Consider the following 25,646-nt stretch of genomic DNA (forward strand, 5'->3'; position numbering starts at 1 on the left):
TGTGCAATGGTTTGCACCCACATCACGGTGTAAGCCCCTTACACTTGTCTCGATACGCAGGTTTACAGATTGGAATGCAACAACTGATATCCCATCAGCAAAAATGTTATACCTCTTAAACCATTATGGTGGTCAAACGAACGTCTCAAGTAATTACTGGTTTACGTTTGACTAAACTGTGAAGAAAGTAACCTACGAACATTTAATGCTACTAGCAGTCGAAGACAGTACAAATTACAGAGTACGAATTTATCGGCGTTAAGAATGGCCCAGTGAAACTCGAAGGACTTCTTTCAGTCTCCAGCTTTGACACTGCCTGCCATCGACTGCAGCAGTTCAGAGGAGCTCGAAGTTCATATTTCTGCCGCACAATTCTCCCACAGTTCTTCGAGAAAACGTTCTACTAGCCATGTTGGCCACCACATTCAACCGAATTACTCTGCCCAGCGCTACCTTCTGCATATAACTATACAAATCGCTCTCTGTACCAGCTCGTACCATAAAAATAAATAAACGATGGAGAGGGGCGGCTTGACGCAATACCTTTTTTCGATATTCTCTTTTTTTTAAGCAGTTCGTGAGTGTCGATGCTTTAAAATTATTGAGACTGAAATATGCTAAGTAAGTGGACAAAAGCTGTTCATAAAACTGTAAGAATATAGCTGCGAGCATGAACAAAACATCTGCTAAAGACGTGCCGATTAAATTAGACAGATAAATTGAAAGGAATTTTAGGCGTGCCAAACACAATGAGTGGAGCACTCTACTGTTCGTTGTCAATGTTTAAAGATGTTATGTTGGTGGAGAAATTTTGACGCATTCCAAGGCGTTATGTTGGAGAAACAATGGTGAAGTAAATCGTAAGCAGTCACAAAACTGGACTTACATTAACAGATGCTCAGAAATGGCAGAGAAAATTGGCTAATTTAAGATCATGTTGCCAGAGAACGGATTTCAGACATGGTTACATCGATCAGATTACCTTGTGACATCTAAGTGGAGAGATATAAAGGACACATGCAAAGTCAACTTCATGGAAAGTAGGTCTGAGTATGAGGCAGAGGGTGTTCTCAGCTGGGAATATTTGGGATGGGTTTATCACATCCGTCATTCGCCTGGTCACTGTTGTAGAACCACCTTTTTTTTTTTTTCAACCAGATATATCAGTTGGCTAGGAGTAGAACAGAGGCTTTTGCGAACCAATGTACCATGCGCACTATCAATGAATTTGCTGCTTAAACCTCATCTACGAGGAATATGATACTAAAATACAGAGAACGCTACAGCCTGTCGATGCAACAAAATAGTACTCGTTTTATTTTCATTCCTTTCTCAAAGTGGACAGGAGAGGGTATTTTTTCGCCTTTAATTCGAATATCTGCCTACATCTGTCAGAGAGCAACCAAATTCGCTAGCTGAGCACGCATTTACTCGATTTCTTCCAGATACTGTGAAAGTACCCTACAGTCGTATTGGGCAACTCCGGAAGACCGAATGTGGCTGTCCCTACGTTCTAGCTTCTCAACGGCCACAGTGTGGTTCCTGAGATAAAAGCTTTCTTGGCTATATCTGAACATTTAATAACGTTTAGCACTCCAGCCATACGGGAAAATGGGGAGAATCCACTGGTCCGTTAACGCTGTGGTTACCATCGGATGGCTCATTGCTCGTGAAAGAGAGGCATCCAGGAACTATTCCCTGTTCGGCAAACAGTTTTAGTTACACAAGTAATCAACACAGCACATACTGCCCAGGAGATTAGAATAATTCCAACTCACTAATTTTTTTATAACTAGTTTTTTGATAACCGCGCACGTTTCGACAATAATTTATTATATCAACATCTCCACACTCAAATTACCGTTTTCGGCATGTTAACTGCCATCTTCAGGTGTGACAATAATCCGCGTATATTTTTCTCATAATCTAGAAAAACTGGTTACATGCGTACTGAACGTCATGACAAATGGCATAAAATACGCAGACATCTCGTTACGTGGACTTCCGATTATGTATCTAGATCTTTTGGAGGTTCTCAGATCCACCTCCCTGTTACCATCTTTGCGTTATCAAGAAGTACTTAGAGATCTACTTTGTTAGCCTACTGTTGAGTGCTTTAAGCAACTGCCCAACTCCATACATATTTGTTTACCACTTTCGTTAATTGTGTTCTGTTTACTGATAACTTTGATCAATACTTCGTATTTGTTGTTAATATCCAGACATCTACGGTTCTGACTTGCAGTTTTTCCTTCTAATATGTTTAATTTATAACTCTATGTCTAGTTTATAATCCACTTGCATGAAGATATTCGAGTTTCGACTTCCGACAAAATGAATGATTTACATATTTAGATTAGATCTTTTACTGTGAAAATTCTCGGTTGCTGCTTGCAATATCACCGTTTTTATAATCTTTCCACTTATAACAGACTTTTCTAAACTAATTTCTTGAACGAAGTCATCTAATTTCTAGATGATACTGGGCTTAACCATCTGCCTTTCGTCTATTACCAATTTCGCAAATTATTAACGTTTCTGGTTATTGCTGTTGCTCAATGTTAATGGCAAAAGTTGTGAAATAATTTGACAAATAACACAATAAGAATACACCGGTTTTATTTTGTTGTTGGTTGTCGTACGTGGTCATTTGGGCAGAAACAGTAATGAGTCGTGAATTTAAATATTTATTCTCACGCGAATAAACTTCCATTGTGAGCGCGTTAACAATAGTCCATCGCTAAAGCTAAATCCACATTTTACTAAGTCACCCTGCGTATCCATGATGGTTCATAATGAATGTCCTGATAGTGCTAATTTGATCGATTCTGCACAACATTCCGTATTTAACGTTAGTGAAAATAGGCACGTCGTGCTCTAAATAACATTTTGTGTAATTTGTCATTAACACAATTTGGCTGTGTCCTTGCAGTGGCTTGAAAGTCATCTCGTGGAACAATACGAAAGCTACGAGAGACTTTTTCGACGCAATACAGGACAGTGACTGTCATTATAAAATGTATATGTCAATACTAATCAATAAAAATGGATGTTTAAGGTTCTGGATGAATATCGTACGTTGCTGGTTGATAGAGGAACACAATCTTAGCCGTAGGGCTTCAGTGGACGGCGTACGTCGATAACTTTACCTTTTTACATATCAACGTAAACGACGATTCCACATGTCATATTAGGATTAAATAATACACTGTACGAACGTTAAGTCGCTTCTAAACGCAATGGCGATTCTGTCTGCTAGCTAAGCAGCGGCCGGACCATTCCTTCTGTCTGTCGATTGGCTCCAGTACGCAGGCAGCATTATTCGTCTCTAAATATAGGAGCTATTTATATCAGCTGTTACAGATGTTGCTGCTGAGTTACTATTCTGTAACATTACGCTTGTGCAACATTAACGGGCGCAGAGTATTAAATAAATTATCAAACACGATAAATAAATGCTATTTTCCACACAGTATACACACAGCGACTCAAGAAATATGTCCAGGAAAAGGTCTGAAGTCTAATACCGAGTTTATAGAACTCGGTTATGAGCATAATACCCGTAATTTGTAGACCTTCCTCAATCGCAGTTCTGGAGATGAATCTACCAACTGACCTAAGAGGCAACTGTAGAATAACAAAACCAAATGCATTTATTATCCATTATTTTAAGGCGATAAATCGCGAGTGGTTGCTACGTCTGCCCCATTCATCTTGTATTAACTGCTTAGTGGTAGTGCTTGCCGTCCAGAGTGTCCTAAGTTAATTTTCCACGGTCGTTTCTGTCCAATCAGTTCTCATTTATTCATTCATTCATTCATTTTTACCTTGTAATATTATGATCATCATGATCTCTCTTACTTCTAACCAGGCAACTACATTTTTTACAGTATATAATAAGACCTACACTTAATAGGATCTCTGCACTTAAAACGGCAACAGCTACAGTAAAAAAAATTAAATAAATTAAAAATATTGAAATAAAAGTATATTTTTGATGGAACAGGTTTTAAAATCAAACTTAAAGGTATTACATAATTTCTCCTACAGTCATACATGTTTCATACCGCATACAGGTAGCCCTTACAATTATTTGCTGTGAATTTAATGTGAATTTTTAACAGCTATGTCAATACTTGCAAGATTTAAAACGAAAAGCGTGGAACGCATGCTATACTATGCAATCATTCATTCATGCATCAGTTGTTAATTGTATGGGCCCCACCGTTTTCGTTTCGAATTTTAAAAATGTTTCCCTAGCTATTAAAAATTCACAATAAAAAACTATCAGCACTATTTATATGAGGTTAGGAATCTGTATATGAGTAAAAGGCTCTGTTTTACACTGTTTAGTCAGATTTTAAAACGTGGTACATTAAAAATACATTTTTATTTAAATAATTATTTTCTACTTTTCGGTTTTAGGTGTGCGAAATTTTTCATTCGGTTTCAAAGATTTTTATGAGTTTACAACAAAGACAAGTAATAAACTTGAGTTTTGCTTCAGTTTCTCTTTATGTGACTGAACCGATATATTGATTTCTCCCATGTATATCTGCGAAAAGACTATGAAGATAAAAATTAGAGAGGTGTGAGCTTACATGCTTACCAGCAATCGTTCTTTCCGCGAGTCCAAAATGGTTCAAATGGCTGTGAGCACTACGGGACTTAACATCTGAGGTCATCAGTCCCCTAGAACTTAGAACTACTTAAACATAACTAACCTAAGGACCTTACACACATCCATGCCCGAGGCAGGATTCGAACCTGCGACCGTAGCGGTCACGCGGTTCCAGACTGAAGCGCCTAGAACCACTCGGCCACCAGCGGCCGGCCTTTCCGCGAGTCAATCGAGAGTGGAACAGAAAAAGGGGGAAATGGCAGCTTACACGAAGTACCCTCCGGGACAGACCAGGCAAGAAAGCGAGTTAATACTGCACTGTCAACCAGTTCTGAGCTATATTTAAAATTCAAAGTCTCTACCACATCCAAAAGGTAGAGTAATATCAAATGCTAAATTTCCACTACACGGACAGACAAACAGAGTGAGATATCCATCCTCCCTTCCCCCTCTCTCTGCCCAGACGTCGCCGTCCACTTGCACACCGCCTGGAACGCATTCCGACACTACCTGCACAGCATGTCGGTCCTGCAGAACATCTAAGATGTCAGGTGTTACCATTTTCAATTCGTTCCTCACCCTACAGATCAGATAGTCAAGAAAACACGTTAATATTGCATTGCCATCCAGTTGTGAGCTCTGTCTCTAGTGCATCGGGCTGTTATCCTAAAATCAATCGCCAAATTTATATTGAATTGAAAGACAAGAAATCGATCTAATGAAGAAGTCGTAAAAATGGAAATAGGTCGGTGGATTTAAACTGAGACCTCTGACAGCAATGGGCTTGAGACGTGTGTGGAAAGGGAGAGAAGGGGGAACAAGCCAGAGCTCAAACGATGAAAAGCTTAGGAACGAAACTTGTGTGAATGACTGAGTAAGAAAAAGAGAAATAAGCATGACTGAAATATTTGCTTCATTGCATGACCGAGAGAAGCTGCACATGTGTGTTACTTTATTTGGGAAACATTATGTGGCTGACAAATCAAGTACTTCAGATTTTTCAAAAATGCAATAGGAAATTGAAATGTGTATAGAGTGCAGGGTAACTTGTTCCAGAGGTGGACAGCAGCACGGAGATATTTTAGAGCTTTTCTACTAATGGGAGCACGTATTATATTAAATAAGCGAGATCAGTTGTATCGTGATGATATGATACATACTCCATCTCTGACACAATACACTGAGAGAAGTGACACAGTGTATGGAAGTCATGTTTCCTGTTTGCCGCAACCTTCTTAAAGATGAGTTAAGTCGTCTCATAAAAATTGCATATTACCCTCAAAATATCCTGACAATTCCATCCGGCACAATTGAATCCACACCAATTGAAGCCACATCCCATAAAATAGTTCAAATGGCTCTGAGCACTATGGGACTTAACATCTGAGATCATCAGTCCCCTAGAACTTAGAACTACTTAAACATAACTAACCTAAGGACATCACACACATCCATGCCCGAGGCAGAATTCGAACCTACGACCGTAGTAGTCGCGCGGTTCTGGACTGAAGCGCCTAGAACCATTTGGCCACCACGGCCGGCCACATCTCACACGTATGACGACATTGCCGACTGTTACCCGGCAAATGTCTGTGGCAATACATTTCCGGGCGAGAAGTGTTTACACGAGGCTACAGAATGTTCGAACGCTAGTGGAAGCGAGTGGGGTTGTCCTGCTTTTGCATCAGACGAGGTTCGAATCCTGCCTTGAACATGGATGTGTGTGATGTCCTTAGGTTAGTTAGGTTTAAGTAGTTCTAAGTTCTAGGGGACTGATGACCTCAGAAGTTAAGTCCCATTGTGCTCAGAGCCATGTGAACCATTTTTTTTTTTCAAGGTATGAAGTTAGAAAGAATATCAGAATCCGGGCTTTTTGTGTGTTTTCTTATAAGTAAGCAGAATGCTTCAGAAAGCTTAGATCGTGAACTGATGTTGATTACATATATTTTCCAGAGTTTTATCGGAATAACGAAACACAATTTCGTGTATCCTGTACAAACAGTCGGTCGGAGAATTGTTAAACCTAAGTATGAAAGAGTACACAACAGTGAAAAACTGACTAGGGATTGCCCTTAGATTCTTAGCTACTGGTGATTTTTACAGAAGTTTAATGTGCATGTTTAGAGTGCAATAATCATCAATAAAGCACCAGATTACGCAATCCTTTGGTAGGAAGACTGAAGGAGTAAGTTTGAAATAAGAATACAATTTTTATTTTTATTATTTTATTTTTGTTCGCCAGCTCACACCACGGCTCACACCATAATTCGTGCCTCTGTCGCGTCTCGAGATGCCGGGGGAAGGGGGGGGGGTTATAAAGAAAGTGCACCTATTCGCAGAGGATGTAATTACCTTAGGGTAACGAACCTTAGTAGATATACTAATGCGTTAATGCGGATTCGATTTATGCTGGAAAAAAAACTAGTTCCAAGTTTGGCCACCAGCTGCAAATTGGGCGCTGTGAATGCAAGAAAGACATATGGAACTGTTTCCATGTATAATGGATTAGGAAGGGGACATGGGCAGCAAAGGTCAAATAAATGAGAAAGGCATGATGTTGAGTTTATTATTAGCTGCCACTCACACCATTTGTTCAGCATGAACCCGGAGACGTCGACGAGATGCTATACAGCGCCAGATTTTCACCTGGTGACCAGAACTGGAACTAACTTTTTTCCAACGTTAATCGTTTCTGCATTGACGCATTTGCGTTTCTATCAACGTTCGCTGCCATAACATAACTGCTGCCCCCACTGGGCCTCCGTGAGTACCTGCACGTAAGCTATTCGTACAGGCAACCGGAACAAACTTTAGAACAAAACTGCAACCGTACATATTCGCTCAGACACGGGACTGCAGTTTTGTCGGCGAGAGAAGTAGGGAACATAGATGAAAGCCGGAGTGAAACATTTACAGACACGGACAGAGAGAGATATTGTCCTACAATAGGGAAGATTCTGAACTCCTGGTGGACATTACCGGCAACCGCTTTCGCAGTACGACGGCAACTACTTGTAACAACCTGTAGCATCATGAATACTGCCCTGGCATACCCCAAATATGCTGTATATCGCAACCACATTGCAGAAATATTTACTGCAAGGCTATAGTGACAAAATATTGACGTAAAGTTAATTGCTAGAAGGTCGTGAAAAGTACCACGTGAGTCCATGTGTAGTGAAAAAAATCATTTCAGTCAGGAGATCTTTGAGATTATCTGACTGCATCTGCTTCTGGGCTTTAGACACTTTCCTCGAGGTGACAATACTTTATCACCATCGAGAAGTCACGTTTGACTTGCGGAATTTCACGGACGGGAAGAAAAAACAAAATAATACATTTTTGCGTTCGTGTATGTAAACTGTACTTGCAACAAAAGAAATTGCTTTGATTAATAAATGCGCAGAAGTTACGCAATCAACAAATTTTTATTACTTATAAAGTGCAACGTACATTTTCTAATGACATATAATGCACGATCGACTGACACTGAATAACGCGCGGTTGTAATTATGCACAAGACAAACAAAAACCAAGAGAAGTCGTCTCAGCTCCCAGTTTCCCGCTCACACATTCACTCGGTCTCGATCCGGCACACAGTTTTAATCCGCCAGGAAGTTTCATATCAGCGCACACTCCGCTGCAGAGTGTCAAGATCTTTTTGAAATTCTACGTAACAAATTTCCCCCTTTATATGTTACATATATATTTATATGTGTAATATACTGCACAAATATATAGCGCGTACCATCCGAATGTTCGTTTGAGTATCACGAAAAACTTGAGGTAAATCGGCCAAGAACTTTTCGAGATTAATGGTAACTATGCTTCCCCTCTATATATTACATATAATTGTATATCTTACAGATAATACAAAAAAAAAGCCTTTGTCCGCCCGAACGTTCATTAGAGTGTCGTGTAAAAATTTGTAGCAAAGCGGTCAAGAATTTTCCGAGGTTTTGGGTAACAACGTTACTCCTTTAGGTATTACATAAATAGTTATATATTACGTATATAACTATCAAACTGAGTTTCTTTGTTATGAAATACATCACAGCAGAACTGTCAAACTGTATACAATTTTGTTATTTTCTTTCTCATACCAAAAATGTCATTACCATCAACAATTATGAATACAACCCAAAAATAAAGGATCAACCATATCGGTCGAGTGGTCCTCAAATGACAATCTTTCACAGCTGATTTTAATTTGCGAATTTTTCGTCGGTTTTTCAAAAATTTTCTTTCATACAAGGATTTTTCTGACAAGTACAAAAGCAACAAAGACAAAAATCTATCAAATCTGACGAGCTATTTTTAACTGATGATATTTCGTACCTGCGGTAACTAATGTTAACTTCCGACTTTCCTGTTGGATTTTCCAAAAATTTTCTTTCGTACAAAACCTTGTCCTCACGATAACGAATTCAACAACAAAAATCCAGCAAATCGGTGAAACCGTCCTCAGAAGAGGTGATCTTTCATACATTCGACAATAGATTTTTGTTTGTCTATACAAACTGCAGTAAAATATGGCCCTTGTAAACACATTTTAGGTAGGCACATGAAGCGCCGACCTCGTCAAACAGGCAGATGATTTGTTCTAACGAACTGGAGTTTTCACTATTCGTGACACAGTCGAGTGAGGCAGACCGAGTGGCTGCACAAGTTTGTGCTTCACGTCCTGTTCCGAAATTTCTGGAGGAAGTCTTCCGACGCTGTAGAGATTGTCGACGTTGCAGTACAGGGACCAGTAGGTGAATCTGCCGCGCGGAAGGACTCCGGACTGTCGGAGCGAAGGCGCAGCCCATCGCGGCGGCTTCTGCCCGGGACCGTCCCGTCGCGTGTCGGCGTGTTTTATCTGCTGATGGCTGGCTGGCGTGAGGGAATGCCGCGCAGTGACAGCGGCAGCGCGCGCTAACCGACTGGCGTGTTCCTCTAATGAAGGCGTGTCGTCGCATTACGCTGGCGCCAATTACTGCGCCACTAATTACTCTGACGAAAACTCGTGCCGACAAGGCAGATTACGCCCGCGCTCCTTATCAAGCGGCAGTCCGGAACAATATTTGTGGACGGGCGCACCCGCACACATTTAACAGTGTCCGCCGCGTCCGACCGCCGGGTGGGGTGCGGCAGCGCTACGGCCTCCTCGGTTTGATGCCATATTTATCGCGGCCATTTGAATAACGCATACGTTATTGCGCTCGCTGGCGAAGAAACATGGGCCTGCCGCATGTCACCGGCGATTATCTGTGACGAATCTATCCATTATTCATTACCAGGCCGGTACGGATACGTCTCATTTAAATTAGCTAGCGCTCAATCTCTCTACTAGTAACGCTCATTTACATGGCGACGAAAACTGTCCCGGGAGCAGCGACGGCGGTGATTTTGGGGGATAGCGGGAGAAGAGGTGTACTGCACTTATTTTACTGTCGCACGTAAAATGCGATGCCGCGGGCCGATGAATGGTGACCGGCTTTTTCATCACGGCCCAGCAGATTAGAGCCGTTTCTCCGCCGTGTGGACGGGAGTATCACGTTTTTAAGCGGCGCTGCAGACGTGGATGAAGCATGTAAAAGTCCATTTCATCGATCGAGATAACGTGCGCCCGACCTGTACAGCTCGTTTTGAGTTACAGTGAACTAAAACTCCTCCCCGTCGGGCTCTATTATCATCTTTTCGTCGCAAGTCTGGCTGCCTTGGACATATACGTGTACACACTCAAAACCACTGTTCGGTGTACTTTGGGACAATATTACCCATTCGCAGTTCGGTTGCGCTCTGCCAAAGCTACGGCTCGATAATTTTCGTATACTACAGAAATAAATGCTGTAGTAAATCGTAGGATTACCGGTAGTATTGGTAGGACTGATATGGAAACAGACATAAATGAATGTGTAAGAGAGCAAATGGGTGCAGTCGACTTCTCTCTCTTTACTTTTGGTTTGGTTGATTGTTTTGTACACAGTAAGAAACGCACATCATTCAGTGTTAGTCCATTGTGTATTTTATACACTTACAGAATGTAAATTGCATTTTAAAAATAATAAAAATAGCTGTTCACGTAATTTCTGCGTATTTGTGCAACCACTTTTGATGCAGTTACAGATAACATGCACTAACACACACACACACACACACACACACACACACACATATACATATATATATATATATATATATATATATATATATATATATATATAACAACAATAATTACACACACACACACACACACACACACACACACATATATATATATATATATATATATATATATATATATATATATATATATGTGTGTGTGTGTGTGTGTTGTTATATTGTACTCAGTAAAAAAGTTCTTCAACGTTATCATAGGTATCACTTTCCTTTTCTTACTGATAAATGCGAAACATGAGTACCAGACTGAAGGATAGCCATGTAGAACAAAAATGTTCTGTAGACTACCTTGCCGTTTATATATCCTAACTCAGTTTCTAGACTAGAATCTAGTAAAACACCGATCAAATACGTAAAGAAATCAATCGTTATGAGTTAAAGTCTGAGAGGTATGCAACACACATAACGTGCAGGTAATGCGGGTATGATCTCAATTGACCAAGGCTACTAGGAAAACTACTTTGTACTTACTTATGGTAGTGCACGGTAGCCTACAGTAGTTTTACAGCTCTAGTTTCAGTCACCGAAAGAGAAACAAGGATAATGAGATGCAGTCGAATCATATCGGGCAACGCTGTAGAATGTATATTAGAAAAATAGACCCTAACTGCAGTGGACGAGTTTTGTAATTTGGGAGGCACAATAAGCTACAGCGGCCAAAGTAAACAGGATCTAAATCGCAGTCTGGTAACAGCAAGAAAAGAATTTCTGGAACAGAGAAATTCATCGAAGCAATCGTTTTTCCCGCGAACCATAATCGACTGGAACACGAAAAACGGGAAGTGGTAATGGTACACGAAATGCCCTCCGCCACACACCGTAAGGTTGCTTGCAGAGTATTGGTGTGGATGAAAATGTAGATATAAATGTTATGAACTTCCTTTCTGAAGGTATTTTTCTGGTGTGTAGTCTCATTCGGAAGTGAAACAAGGACAATAAACAGTTCGAACGAGGAGAGGATAGGAGCATTTGAATTGTAGGTTGACTCTCACACAGAAGATGACAGCAACCAGCCACTTTTTACAAAGTAGTTCATTTATTTAAACAGCGCCGTAGCCGGTTACACGTTCACCTTCAGACGGCTAGTTCACGTTTTACATTATATTTCGCCTTTTGTTTCCCCACCTGACCAAACTTCCTTGGGGTGGTGGTGCCGACGAAGAATTCGCGCCGTTATGTTCCAGAGCAGGTTACTCATCTTGCAGCAGCGAAAATTGTATAATGCACTTTTGTGTATATATCACTAAGTAGTTTCATCATATGGAAGTATGTATACAAAGATGGGGATATCACAACAATAAACATTGTTATTCTTCTTAGTGTATGAAAGGTGCTTTACATTATGAGAATACATATACACAAAAAGTGCAAATAAATAGCCATGTAAAAAGTGGCTGGTTGCTGCAATCTTCTGTGTAAAAGTCAACCTATATTTTGTACACAGCTACGGGCTTAATATGTCAGTTTTTGACAAAATAGCGTTTGAAATGTCGTGTTTCAGAAGAACGCAACATGGGTTCTTTGTGAAACATCCTCTGTAGTTCTAACATACATGGTGTCCCAGTAAGAATGGACAATATTCAGGGATGTGACAGGAAGGCTCATTTGAAGCAAATAATTTCATCTCATATGGACATATGCCCTATTCCGAATGTTTTCCGAGAAAGAATACGTTTAATGTACGTTTGTTTTGGGCTAGTGGCGCGCACGTATGTATCTTACACAAGAAACCTCTTTGGCTTTTAATCTCTTCCAATCTAGCTCGTTGCTTTCAAAGTCTTTGCTCTGGATGTCTTTCTGCCATTAAACCAGCCCGTTGAACGCGCAGATGTCCGTGGTGTATTGTGAGTGAAGTAGTGCGAGGAATCTAATGAAGTATCGGTTAAGTGTGTTTGTACGCTCGTTGGCTAAAATGCCACACAATTGCACTTATAAAGAATATGCAGATATGGCTTATGTTTACGGCTTCTGCGACGGTAGTTCTCCTGTTGCTATCGAGGAATATCGTTGGGATTTTCCGGCCCCGTCCAATTCCCGGTCGTAGAGTTTTTGCCACAGTACGTGGAACAGGTAAGTGCCCATTTTTATTATGACCGCACCGTTCAACGACCTGTTCAGGAAGAGCAACACATCACTGAAATGGTGCAGCGTAGTTCTACTGCCAGCACACGGCGACTGTCTGCACAAATCAGAGTGTCACACGTGTATGCCGAACATCGCGTGCGGAGAACTTGTACCCGTTTCACATACAGCGTCCCCACAATCTTCACAATGGCGACAAAGCGAAACGATTGGAATTTTGTCACTGGTTAAATGAACTTGTCATTTACTTACATTAATAGTATTCACTGATGAAGCCACGTTTACACGGAATGAAATCAACAAAACAGGTAATAATCATCGACTGTCGCAGGAAAATCGCCACGCTACAGTGGAGACCATTTTCCTAAATGGTTTTTCAGTCAGTGTTTGGTACGTCATGATCGGTAACATGTCGATAGATCCAGTCATTTGACAAGAGCATTTTTTTTCCAGCCTTGTAAGGGAATATGAAAAAATGGTTCAAATGGCTCTGAGCACTATGCGACTCAACTTCTGAGGTCATCAGTCGCCTAGAACTTAGAACTAATTAAACCTAACTAACCTAAGGACATCACACACATCCATGCCCGAGGCAGGATTCGAACCTGCGACCGTAGCGGTCACGCGGTTCCAGACTGAAGCGCCTTTAACCGCACGGCCACACCGGCCGGCTGGATATGAAACTGTAGTGATTGTTCTGTTAAGGAGAATGACGCAAAGGAACGGGAACTGCGGCAACTGCAGCCGTTATGAAATACATGAATGTATTCGCAGTTGCGAATATGAATAACCATCAGCTGTACAAAGGAATGATGACAATGAAAACTTAATGCCGGATCGGGACTCGAACCCAGATTTCCTGCTTTAAGCAAGCCGTAGCTTCAACCGCTTTGGTTATCCGTGCACGACTCACGGCCAGACCTAAACATTTATATGTCGTCGTTCCTGCTTCAAAACCTGTACTCCCACACACATTATGTAATTCCCACGCGGTCGAGGACATTTTAATAGAAAGTTGCTGTCTGATATCGGCGGATAAATACGACATTCCAGTATATGTGTTGTTAAGAAGAACTATGCAGTGGTACTTCGGACTTGCATACATGATAAGGATTCGGAAGAACTAATGCACGAAATGAACTGCATACGCACATCATGTACGCTACTGCGTCATTACAGAAGGTGCAGAAGCAAGCGATACAATATGTTTAGAAATGCGTTGAAGTTCACGGTGAGACATTGGGACGTCTATTGTGAACTGTACAACAGCTGTAATGTGACGTGCGTCATGTTGCGTAGAGGTGAATCGGTTCAAAATACGTATTTTTCAATTCACACTTTGTAAAACGCTTGTTGTGATGTTTACTAACGGTTGTGCGTGTGTATACCTGACGATGTACTGAATAAGAGAGAAAATAATAACAATGTGTATTAAATGTGTTCTGTCTCGGAAACCGTTCGGATTGCGGTATATGCCTGTATGAAGTTTTATGGTTGAAGTGATCGTTCCTGTCATATTTCTTTATAGACTATTTATCATTCCTCCTGGGACACACTGCTTTTGCAGAAGTTAATAATATCATCCAAACTGCTTTTATCGACTAGTTTTACAAATAAATTACATTTTCAAGTCGACAAACATCACAGACAGAATTTTACTATTACGTACGTAGATTGAAAATTGGAATTTCTTAACAAAACTAGTCGTCAATACTGCATTATTAGCAAAAGCTGCTGGTTATGGTAACATGAATTTCCTCAAATAATGAGGAGGTAATAAATCGAATTATGGAGGAAAGAAGTTTATGGCACACTTTGACTAAAAGAAGGGATCCGTTGATAACCACATCTTGTGCAATCAGGAAATCGTCAAATTGTTAATGATTGGAGGGGGTGGGATGATGCGTGGTTGGAGGGGGGGACCGAGGCTGGACTACAGAGTAATCAGGTTCAAATGGACGTCGGTTGTAGCAGTTATGCAGAAATGAGGAGAACTGCTTAGGAGAGACTAGCTTGGAGGGCTCCATAAAACCAGCCTTCGGACGGAAGATTATGACAACATACTAATCCATTCACGCGTGACAAGAGGAATCTGACCTTATCCTCATGATCCCTAAATAATAATATCATGGATGTTGGAAAATAGTTGCAGTATGTAGAATGGATATCTGTGCTCCCTATCGTTCATAAGACTACGATGGAAGTGGCAGACTCGCTCCACAGTGTACCCGCAATATCGATTTTCTAAATTTTGTCACCATTATTTTGCTAGAATAATGACACCTTTCCACTAACTATTCTCATTTTCGTTTCCTGAGCGTCTCTGTTACATTTTCACCCGCGCTGTAACAACCTTATACGATCTTACGAGCGCGCCTCTGAATTCGCTCAGCCTCTTCTGAGAAGCCTACTACGTACAGACACGAAATAATTCTTGATATCGGGTCGCTAAGGAATCTTGCGTGCGGTTTCCTAAACAGATTCACAGCGCTCTCCCAGAATCGTAACAACACGTCTAAGCCATCTGTTACTTTTTCTTGCTAATTATTTCAGTGTCAGTTACATTTCAGATTGCTTCGTGGAGACAGCCCTAGATATCTTAAAGATGTGAAAAGTTCCAGGAGCTTATCATTAACGGTGGACTCGGATACACCAAGGGTCCTTCGTTTGTTCTGCGTCAATTATTTTGTATTTGTCGATGAAGTACAGGTATCGTACAGGGTAGAAAAATGACCAATCGATTGCAGTTTTCGTATCTGACGATGGAAGAGAATTGTATCAGAGAGCTTTCCTGAAGGTTTCAGATGTTTACCGCACGTTGTCATATAACGAGTATAAAGACTTTACATAAATTAGTTAAAAATGTTTCTACTGATTTTTCTCCTCATGTGCGGACCACGAAATCGTAAACAACGCCGAAAAAGAGATCTAAGGCCTATCTGTATCGTTATACATACCTAATTGATATTCTCTTTTCATTAACATACGCTGGATAACACTGACTACACCACTAGCGAAAACGTCAGTATGTTCACATGAAAGCAGTTGAAATAATTAGCTTGCACTGTGTAACCGAATGTCTCATTGTTACAAAATCAAAATTGAAAAGAAACATCCAAATTTATGCCTTACTGTCTTTGGAGTTACCGTACTCCACTTTGCCAATGTTTCTGAACAGATAAAAGGATTCGCTATCATTGGATTATACCGTTAATAATCTTTCACTGAAATGCCATAAATGTTAAATATCTACGATAGCCTCCAAGGTGAGAGGATCGCGTGAACCTTATTTTGGAGAAAACAGATACCAAACTGATATTCACTGAGAGAACACGTTCAGGCACCAAAAAGATAGTTTACAACATTCTCATCCGACAAATTATTGTTATCAACCTGGAATTTTTACTAGTTTGCAGAAAAGCAGGAGATAACGAAGATTCAGAGAAGTTCTGTGCGATTCCTCACCAATTTATTTATTTAGTTCGACTCTGTTATGAAAAATTTCAGTGGGAGGTGTTACAGGAAAGACAACACCAAGTGCAGAAAAGTTGTCTAAAGTTCGCAAGAACGAACGTATCTAGACGAGTAAAAAAGTTTTTTTCTGTTTACGTCTTGAGTAGCAACTAAGTCGACATTCTTTTTTAAATACAGCCCATATGGATACTCTCTGTTCCTGTCCAAACTATGTGACCATCGTACACTAGCGGAATACGTACGCTGTTCAAATTTACACCCACTGTTAATGTATGTCTCCCACCTCCCGTACGTCCATAGAGTCGAAAGCTTGGTCTTGCCGCTTTCAGTACGGAAACTCTCTTAGTCAACGTGTGAGAAACGCTACAGACTACGGATGTACAATCTACCTTTCAAATAGGTTGAGCTTGCCTCTTTGGGTCTTGTAAATACAATTAGTCTGAATAAGAAATAAAAAATAATATCGTAAGTACTCATTGTCCTTGTCACATACTAATTTTAATGAACAACACAAGAGTCAAATTAGCATTTTAGTTATTATTTTAAACACAATGTTTTCGGAATGATCTCCCACATTCAGGATTTTTTCCCTACACAGACGATCGTATTCTACAGTTAACAAACTCAGTCAACCTCTTCTAAAATTATGTGATTTCTCTGTTTCCATCGCCCAGTTTAAATCAACATACACAGTGACAATTACGAAGATATCAAAAGCGCATCAGATATATCACATACTGTCTTAATTTATAATGAAAACACATTACATTATTGAACTGGGTAAGTTACTGTGGCCTAAAAAGCATTCAACTGTGGGCAGTTTGCGGGTCATTGTGAAGGTTTCTTGTTCAGTTTCATCGAGACTAAATACTAATAAGCAAACGAATATGTGGCGTCTCGATAGGTCTGGCTTAACAGATTTCGATTTTTATGTGTCAACATTTCTTTGAGCAAAATGTGCACGTCTAGATCCTTGTGCCAAGTTTAGTAATAAGTTTGTAAGTTTCGCACGCAGATAGGAAGTCTGCCATCTTCGTGGTGTTTGGAATTTATATGATAACAAGGTGAAATGAAATGAAATAAAAAAGATAAAAGAATGATTCGAAAGAACAAAATTACGACTTGCCCAAAAGATATGTCTACTGGAGAAAAGGCAAGCATTAATCGAGAAGCATCTGAGACTAGAACGTGGTCCTCAAACAGGACAAACAGATACCGAGCAAAGAAAAGCATTCTTGTAAACATACTAAAGACTGTTAATAGCTTCTAAGAAACCTGATAAGCAAATAAGCTCATGCAGAAATTTGTACAGCACTATTAAAATCAGTAACATTATTGCCTAAGTCAGTTGTTTACTAACTGCTGCTCCTTGACAATATGTTTACATAAAGATGCCCTTTCCCTTCTATAAATATATATCACTGAAGTAACACCAGTTAAAATAGTAAAAATCAAATAGTAAAAATCAACGTAGCAAGCAAGGGAAACCAGATTTTTCTCGTCGCTAATGAGTACTTTTTCGGCAACAATCTGAAAAGTTTTGTTTTAGATTCCCGGCTTTATGCAAGTGTCACTCCTACAACATTCTGTGGAGAAAATATTCTGAAATTTGTCTCATTAAAAAAAACTATTTCCCATCATCTGCCCTGCCCTTAGGATATAGGCCTATGTAGCAACACTACAGGTTGCTAGGATGTGAATCAGCGTCGATCACATACAAAACTCCTGCTTTCCATCTGTTAGTAGGTCATGGTAACTGATTTTGTTTCATCATTTTCCTTGATATTTTTTCCAATATCGGTAAAATAACAGCTCTTTATCTAATACGTTACAATAAGAGCATTCAATCGGAAAGACTTGTCTCTTCAATGACTAGTGACCGAAAGCATCCCAAACCAGGAAATCAGTGTACTTTATGAAGTCGAGTCTTATTTGCATTTAACGATCTTCAACGCCTACTGACTAAACCACATGGCAGCTTTTAAAACCATATGGTGTTATTTTTGAAATACATTGCATTACGTGCTAGTTTTGTAACTTCGAACTCGGAACTTTGTTGTAATAACCGTCTTGATCAGCCATTTATCAGACGGAAAAATAGAACAGAATTATAAATGCAATAACATTTGGTGTGTTTGAATGGCAACGTATACATCATGCTGTAACTACAATGAACAAGATTTACTTGTGAGAAAATTTCCATTATGACATATAATGTTGATATGTTACGTAAAATAAGTCGAGCCTCTCCAACAAATTCAAGCTGCAGTAGCGCTGACAGCATTGCAGGACATAACACATTGCTCAGCACTTTTCCAATTGAACCCCACGGAGAGGACAAAAGATAATAGAAACTTTTTTGGAAACACGTGAAAAGAAAGAACAGTAACACACCACAAACGTCTCTAACACTGAAAATACTAATACGTGGTGCGCAGAAAATGACAGACTGCAACTTTTTATTTCATATTTATATCAACGTTTATCGACTTTGAAGCCGTATATTAATTCCTCAGTAGACAAAAATAACGCTATAGATCAAAATTTACGCAACATTTATTACCATATGAAACTGGACAGCAAAATTGTTCGGCTGTTAAAAGTCTAAGAACAAACCATAGAATGTCATTCAGCACTAATTCTACTACTTAAACATTGTTTCAAATAAAGAACTGTAGTTACTGGCGAAAAAACTGAGGACGCGTTACGTTTTATAACACCGACGGAAAGAAAACAGAAAAAGCGTTATAGCAGGAAACAGCGCGAAACGGCAGGCTTATTTCAAATATTCTTAATACACCTCGGAAGCGGAGAAGTGATTAAGGTCGCAACAGGTTGTTCTGGTCCAATCGATATGCTGAATGTCACGGAGAAGATTGAAACCGTTTATCGCTGGAATTCCACAGTGCAAATATGAGTATCAAAATGATATCACACAGGAAAGTACGTTTTTCTTTTGACGATACATACACAAACTAATTGTTTTTTGCTCTGAGTAAATAAACAAGTGAATCAAGTAAGATTTTAACATACAGTCCACCGGTTTGCCGGAAAAGAAGGAAACGGAGCGGAAATCATTCTCTCTACATGTGAACATTGTGATTTATTATTGGTCAGGACAGTGAATCAAATTAGTTATGAGGATTAATTAGCTTCATTTTGCAAAGAGTCGTACAGTGGTTTAGCTATGGTCGCAAATAAGAAAATATGACCTCTCTAATAAACAAATAAATGAAAATGTGAAAAGTAAGTGTCATGCTTACAATGAAAATATATATTTTTCTGAAAATATATATTTTTCTTACTAAGTAATCGTGTTGAGGGTAAGTTTCTTACGACGCCATCTATTAACTGTAGATATTGCCGCAAACAAGAATGGGAATAGATGGTCAGCTTTGACACATGGTGAAATGCTTTCCGATAAAGTAATTAACCGAAAATAACAGCTTCTCCGCTACTTTTCGGTTAAAACCGACTTTCAGCATCATTACTTAACAACATTATGATTACAACATTAAAACGCAGCGACCGTCCCGAAACTAGAAACTTCTGCATCTGTCTTTGCTAACAGAGCAGAAAAATAGTGGAGGTTACTGTGACTACAGTGTTCCATAAATTGGGTGATATATCCGTTTAAAAAGTGCCAAGAGAAGAAACATCTGCTGAATCTTCAAAATATTTCAGTATTTCATGTATGGTGTTTATTTACTTATTCAATAATTTAGTAACAAAAGTAAAATAAGGCTACTCTATATGGCACTGTCGTGCTGAGTCAAGTAAAGTGAGCGCGACTACCAAGGAAGCGCTGTAGCCACGATCCAGCCGAAGTGAAATGCAGCCAAGAAGCCAAGTTCTGGGAAACGAGACCACGCGGAGAAAACTTGCGATACACGGCCTCCGTATATCGATTACAGGCGCGAGAAATCGTAACACGCCCGCAACGGCTCCGGCCGCGGCAGCTGTCGGCGCGCTAGTGACGTCACCACCCACACACACATACAAACACACAGACACGCGGCGGGAGGGGTGGGGGGGGGTAGTGTGTGACGTACCTGCGTCCCTCCGCGTCGCAGCGCCGCCGCCGCACTGGCCGCCAGAGACGCTGGCGACGCCGCGGGCAGACTCCGCGGGCGGCCGCGTGGCGCGCTGCCGGCGGCCCACTAGCGCGGCCAGCGGCGGGGGGAGGAGTCCGCGTTACGTAAGCTCCACCCAGCGCCCAAGGCGCCGCGCTCCCTCCACTTCCTCTCCTCCCTGCGCCTCCTTTTACCTTTTTTAATCCGCAGCTATTCTTTTTTTTCTGGCCCAGCGGCTTCACGTGTGTGTGTGTGTGTGTGTGTGTGTGTGTGTGTGTGGCGCCGGACGCCGTGACTGGGCGCAGCCTTCTCTTCCCGCGTGGACTTTGAGACGCGCTTTAAGACGGCCAGCATTACGCTAATGCGTACCGGCGCCTGCACGTGCACTATGCCCTCTCTCTCTCTCTCTCTCTCACTGTTTCTGTTTTGTTGACTTCCGCTCACTGAAACGTTGTCAGATTTAATTACAATTAATTAGTCTCTTTTCCGCATGGACCACGTGCATCCTGTGTTGCGACGATGCGGTACGTGTCGGCCTCATGAAACCTGTTTACGCTGTAATTTGCTTTCGTTCACAGACATTTATGGACTACTTAAAGCTGACTCCAAAACTGATTCAAGATTCTATGCACCTATGCACCTGATTTCACTGTGTGTGTGTGTGTCTGTGTGTGTGTGTGTGTGTTGGTTCAGAATTAAGCTTTACACATTTCAGATTTTTCGTCTTAAGGACACAAACGTAATGAGCTCTTCACTGGAAGAATTTCAACACTGGTAGTGAGACGAATATACGAATAAAGGTTTACCGAAATTACTGCCACCAGTCGCCTTTTGTTTTATTCTTCAGTTTTTATTTTCCATTGATTTCGAATCGCCTAGCGATTTTTCATCAGATAGCACATACATACTGCATGTTTGCAGCATTGTGAGGGTCGCATTTAGTTTTTATTATCTCTTGATTTCTCCTTATTTCACACATTATTCTGGAAAACAACACAGTTTTCCAGTGACGTTAATTTAACAGCACTTCACAAATTTAGCCACAGGTAATAATTCCACGTGCTCCACATCGTACGAAAAAAGTTGTAAGTGTACGTTTTACGTGGTACACAGTTCACCGAATTTGAGGAAGACCTGGAAAGTTTTAATTTCCTCCAATAAAACTTGACTGCTGTTAACGTCAAATTAAAACCCATTATCAGCTTCTGTCAGAATGGACCGGTGCCAACACGTTCCTGCACTATCGTGTGAATAAACTTATCTGTAAGCAGAGTTCACTCGTCCGAATCCTAATACACTATCAGTGATTTGTACTGACTTTGCTTCCTGGTTCTTTGAGTTGCAGGTAACTGAGCATTTCCTATCAAAATGGATTATTAATATCATTGTCTTGAACATCGAGATAGAGACAGGGAGAAAGCTGTATGTTGAATAATGGAACCAGTTAATTCAACCATCACAGAGATATAAACTGTTAAATATGACAGAATAGCCATCACAACATCGTATTATGCAGCAAATAAATATTCAAAATGCTAGGAACATCGTTCGGAAATTAATAGACATTATTCACAATTTTTGCTTTTTCTGTAACTTAGAAATTTCAGTTCCATGACACATATTCTGGTTTACATTTTTCACAGTTCTTCCTTCCAAAATTATACGAGAAGTCTGAAGGCTGACATTGTCCAGTACCTGAACGTTGACGTGAACTCCATATTACTTTACTAGGCATCACCCTATTGGAAATGATACGCCTTCATCGTTCACCGACATCTCAACCGATTTACTCAAATAATTATAGGGCTACTTAGAGTTTAAGATGTAAGGAAGACATATTAGAGTCAGAAATTCAAAAAAATGGTTCAAATGGCTCTGAGCGCTACGGGACTTAACAACTGTGGTCATCAGTCCCCTAGAACTTAGAACTACTTAAACCTAACTAACCTAAGGACATCACACACATCCATGCCCGAGGCAGGATTCGAACCTGCGACCGTAGCGGTCACGCGGTTCCAGATTGAAGCGACTAGAACCGCATGGCCACACCGGCCGGCAGTCAGAAATTATCAGAGCTTTGGAAGAGGAGGTACCATTCCTTCGGACTTTCTAAAATCATTGGGGAAGTTGCAGTCAAGCAACTATTGAAGCTAACCTGTATAACCTATGAATCTGCAGACAAATCATCTGACTTTCGAAAACATATCACCTATACTGGAAACAGTATGTGGAAGTAAGTGTGAGAGTTTTTCCATAATCAGCTCTACAGCTCATGTATCCAAGTTGCTGACGAGAATAATATATAGAAGAATGGGGAAAAAAACCTGAGAATCTCTTAAGCGAGGAGCAGTTTGTCTTTAGGAAAGATAAAGGCATCAGGGAAACAGTCCTGTTGCTGCGCTTGATAATGGAAGCAAGACTTAAGTAAAACCAAGACATCTGCATTTTGTCGACCCAGAAGAAGCTCTCTACAATTTAAAATGATAGACTATGTACTAAATTCTCAAGCAAATACATGTAAGGTGTAGGAAAATGCTAGTAATCTACAGTATGTACTAGAACCAAGAGATAAAAACTAAGAATGAAGGACCAAGAACGAAGTGCTGGAACTGCTCCTTCTGTTCAACCTGCACATCGAAGAAGTAATGACGGAAACAAAAGAAAAGACCTAGACTGGGAATGAAATTTTGGGCGAAAAGACATCATCGATAAGATTCGGTAACGACATATCCAACCTCAGGGAAGGTGAAGAAGCATTAGAGGACATACCGAACGCAATAAAAAGTCTCCTGAGTACAGAATATGGTCTGAGAGAGACTGAAGACCGCGAAGGTAATGAGGAGGATCATAAATGAGATTTATGAGAACTCATCATGAAAAAAGTGGAAACCAGGAAGCAGATGACGTGAAGGAATTTTGCTAGCCAGAAAGCAAAGTTACGTATGACAGACCAAGCCAAGAAGACGTGAAAAGCAGGTTAGCACAGACAAAGAGGACATTCCTGGCCAACAGAGTTCTGTAGTATCATACGGTGGCTTTAATTTGAGGAGTAAATTTGTGAGAATGTACGTTTCGAACACAGAATTGTATGGGAGTGAATTGTGGCCTATGATAAAAGTTGAAAAAAAGAGAATCGAAGCGTTTGGGATGTGATTGTACAGGTAGTTAAAATTACGTGGACTGATAAGATAAGAAATGAGGCAGTTTCCCGCAGAATCATCAAAGAAAAGTCGTTTGGAAAACACTGATAAGAGGAAGGGACATGATGCAGGACATGTGTTAACAACGTCAGGTTGTTCCCCCATGATAGTAGAGGGTATGAAACGTCCCCTTAGAAAAATTTATGAATTACTGTGCTGATAAACCTCTTACATTATACGCTTTTCAAACAGCTGAGCAAAACTGAACGTACTCAAACATTCACTAAAGTGACACACAATATTTTTAGCGCAACGCAATCTGACTTTCAGTAATCGCTACGAAGAATGGCCCTGACTAACATTAACCTATGCCTTTCACAAATCACTTACCTCACAAAAATCTTCGTTACTCGAACTGCTGCAATACAACGAGCGCCACTACTGCCAGCTAAATAAAAGATTCAAACTACTGAAGGCACTAACTACTGATAGGCATAGTTAGCAAATGAAAGATTTTGATAGAGAACAAACAATATATTTACCTAAATAGTCATAATATGTATATAGCAGTTCATGCCATCAAGTCTTACAAATTTCAAAACTCCGCCATTTCTCTCCCCACATCCACCACTGCTGGCGGCTCACCTCCAACTGCGCAACGCTATGCGCTGTTCACATCCAGCTGCCCAACACTACAATGGCAGACAACAATGCAAACTAGCCACAGACTGCACACAGCACAGCCAGTGATTTTCATACAGAGCGCTACGTAACGTTGCCAATAAGAAAACATACACAGCCTACTTACAAGGGGTATGTAAAGGGTAAAACCTGTAACGACAGACAGAGATTGGAATACAGCCAACAAATAACTGAGCGCATAAGAGAACATAGGAGATAAGTTCGTGGGGGGCTCATCTCACCAGTCTGAAAACTGAAGACGTAAAATAAAAACCGTAAAAATTCCAGGGACAACACAGTTCTAGTCTGATCAGACACACAAATAACAATACAAAACATTATTAGCATGAACGTACGTTTCCAACGGTGGTTACGAGACCGTGACCAACGAGTATCTCAGCTACTGGGAATAGGATGAAAGTACATGAGCGGAGACCTCAAGGAATAGCTTCCATGCTGCTTGAGAAAGCTACAGGCGAAAAAGACAGAGGCTGGAAGATGTCCTAGAAATAAATGACGAAGTAGAATGCAGTTCTACTCTGAGATGAAGATACTGTCACAGGATAATTCGTGACGGGTCGCAGAAAACGAGTTACAAAACTCGCGAAAAATACTAAATATTAAGAAAAAGAGTGAAGCTTCTACATGATCTCCGAACTACGGTATATCTTGGGATTCCATGCAATAACAAATCGCTCCTAGAGGTGAGATAAGATAATTGAGATGGAAAAAAACTTAGGACCACTTGACTACTGAATATCAGACTTTTAGACAGATACTTGTACAGACATTATTCAAAACTGCCTGAATGACAATTAGCGGTCCTGTGTCGATAAGTGGTCTTTTATGGAGCTGAATGGTACCATCAGGTGCCTACACACAAATTCTGTATTCTTTTCGTGTATCTTGGGTCCACATGCTTTCTGTTTTTGTTTTAAAAGGAGAGACTATTTGAAAGTAAAAAATGTTTAAGAATAGCTACTCTTGTACATGGTACAAAGTGAAATTAAACGGAAGGTATGGCTCATCGCACCGTCGATGTCGTGGTCTTCAGATACGGAGTACTTTCTCAAATTGCACTAAGCCAGCTGAGGGCCTATCTGCAGTACTAATGTGTAGAGATATGAAGAGGGCACGACTGCGTAGATGCAGTTATAAGCAAATGAGGTGCAGGCTACAGTTCATTCTAAGGATACAAGGAAATAGCATATTTTTACAAGAAAGAATGGCATACAGTACACCAGCATGACCGAACCCTCAATACTGCTGTCCTTCAGGTAGGGCTGACTTGGATTACGTAGCATACAGTGATTAAGGAGGGGGGGGAGATGTCTTAAGTTTTACTTTAATTGAATTTCGATTATACTTACCGTGTTTGGAAGTTTGAAGTTCAAAGATCTGAAGATCAGT

At 40.4% G+C, this 25,646-nt stretch overlaps 1 long non-coding RNA gene across 1 annotated transcript in view; it reads right to left on the reverse strand.

Moving 5' to 3' along the window:
- LOC124711926 overlaps nucleotides 1-20,494 on the reverse strand; it is a 145,505-nt gene extending 125,011 nt beyond the window's left edge. Inside the window, exon 1 of the long non-coding RNA XR_007005543.1 lies at nucleotides 20,395-20,494. This is a non-coding gene — a long non-coding RNA (uncharacterized LOC124711926). The remainder of the gene's footprint in view (nucleotides 1-20,394) is intronic.
- Between the last annotated feature and the right edge of the window lie 5,152 nt (nucleotides 20,495-25,646).

The sequence above is a fragment of the Schistocerca piceifrons genome, chromosome 8, assembly GCF_021461385.2.
Source record: "Schistocerca piceifrons isolate TAMUIC-IGC-003096 chromosome 8, iqSchPice1.1, whole genome shotgun sequence".
In the NCBI taxonomy this organism is placed as follows: domain Eukaryota; kingdom Metazoa; phylum Arthropoda; class Insecta; order Orthoptera; family Acrididae; genus Schistocerca; species Schistocerca piceifrons.